The sequence below is a fragment of the Mastomys coucha genome, chromosome X (assembly GCF_008632895.1).
Source record: "Mastomys coucha isolate ucsf_1 chromosome X, UCSF_Mcou_1, whole genome shotgun sequence".
Lineage (NCBI taxonomy): Eukaryota > Metazoa > Chordata > Mammalia > Rodentia > Muridae > Mastomys > Mastomys coucha.
The window spans coordinates 150,150,096-150,152,317 of NC_045030.1; positions in this window are offsets into that span (position 1 = coordinate 150,150,096).

Sequence of the window (2,222 nt, forward strand, 5' to 3'; positions counted from 1 at the left end):
TTCCCCTCCAAAAGAGAAAAGAAAAAGAAAAGAAAATAAGAAAAAAAACTAAAACACTCCCCTGTTCCTTCCTCCCTTCCCTCGCTCACCATCTCACCCCCTCCTGCTTACTGGCCTTGGCATTCCCCTACACTGGGGTATAGAACCTTCACAGGGCCAAGAGCCTCTCCTCCCATTGATGACTGACTTGACCATCCTCTGCTATACATATGCTGCTGGAGCCATGAGTCCCCCATGTGTACTCTTTGGTTGGAATTTTAGTCCCTGGGACCTCTGAGGGTACTAGTTAGTTCATATTGTTGTTTGTGCTAAGGGGCTGCAAACCCTTCAGCTCCTTGGGTCCTTTCTCTAGCTCCTTCATTAAGGACTCTGTACTCAGTCCAATTCATTCCAGGACTTTGAACCTGAAGGGGTATTGTATTTTGTCAAAGGATTTTCAGCATCTAATGAGATGATCATATGATTTTTGTCTTTGAGTTTATATAGTAGATTACTTTGGTGGATTTCTGTATATTGAACCATCCATGCATCCTTCGGATGAAGCATAAACTAGACAGCATAAAAACTAGATTGTTGTGAATGATCTTTTTGTTGTGTTCTTGAATTCTGTTTGTGAGAATTTTATTGAGTAGTTTTTACATCAATATTTATAAGCGAAATTGGTCTGAAGTTCTCTTTTTTTGGAGTCTTTGTATGGTCTAGGTACCAACATAATTTTAGCTTCATAGAACAAATTTCTATTTTGTGAATATTTGAGAAGTATTGGTATTAGGTCTTCTCTGAAAGGCCTGATAGAAATCCGCACTAAAATCATCTGGCCCTGGGCTTTTTTTGGTTGGGAGACTTTTAATGTCTGCTTTTATTACCTTAGAAGTTACAGGACTGTTTAAATAGCTTTATCTGGTCCTGATTTAACTTTGGTACCTGGTATCTGTCTAGAAAATCATCCTTTTCATCTAGATTTTCCAGTTTTGTTGAATATAGGCTTTTGTAGTAGGGTCTGATGACTTTTTGATTTCCTTAGTTTCTGTTTATATGTCTCCCTTTTAATTTCTCATTTTGTTAATTTAAATAATGCCTCTGTGCCCTTTACTTAGTTTGGCTAAGGATTTATTTATTTTGTTCATTTTTCTCAAAGAACTGGCTTTTAGTTTTGTTGATTCCTTGGATAGTTCTCTTTTTTTCTAACTGCTTGATTTTAGCCCTGAGTTTTATTATTTCCTTCTATCTACTCCTCATGGATGTGCTTGCTTCTCTTTGTCCGGGAGCTTTCAGATGTGTTGTTAAGTTGCTAGTGTTGGATATCTCCAGTTTCTTTATGAAGGCACTCAGTGCTATGAATCTTCCTCTTAGCACTGCTGTCTTGTTTTCCATTAGTTTGAGTATGTCATGCCTTCTTTTGGTTAAATTCTAGAATGTCTTTAATTTCTTTCTTTATTTCTTCCCTGGCTAAGTTATCATTGAGTAGATACTTATTCAGTTTCCAAGAGTAGATTGGTTTTCTGTTGTTTTTGTTTTTATTGAGGACCAGCCTTATTCCATAGTGCTCTGATAGAATGCATGGGATTATTTCAATCTTCTTCTTTTTTTTCTTTTTTCTTTTTTATCTTTTATTGCATTATGGTAAGAAAAGTTACATGATTTCAAGTTATCTGAATTTGTTAACATTTAAAAACATATTTTAAGTAAATAGAATTAAATCACATTCTTGTTTCTCTTTTGTACCCCAACAACTCCCAAAGACCCCCCTTTAATACCTACAATATCTTTTTTGTCATATTCCTTAAAATTTTTAAAATATTATAATAATAAAAATGAGTATTACAAAAGTTGTTTGATATAAAACAACAATCAATTTAACAGTCTTATGTAGACACTTGTCTACAGCAATACTGAAAATACATACGTCTTTATCAACAAAAAATTTAAACATATTAACTGTATATTAATATATATTAACTGTATATTTCAAAAAAATACATCACTACTAGTATTTTCTTAAATGAACATAAATATATAAAGTCTTTTTGTTTGTTTGTTTGTTTGTTTTGTATTTAGTAGAGTTTAAAATCTTCGCTCTTACTGTGGTACAAACCCAAAATAAGAACAATTTTTAGACAATGGATTTCGTTGTAATAAGGCTGTACTTCAATAACTCTCACATCACCAAAGGATTTTACCTCCATCATAGCTAAACTGAGAGTTGACAGTTCTGCTGCACC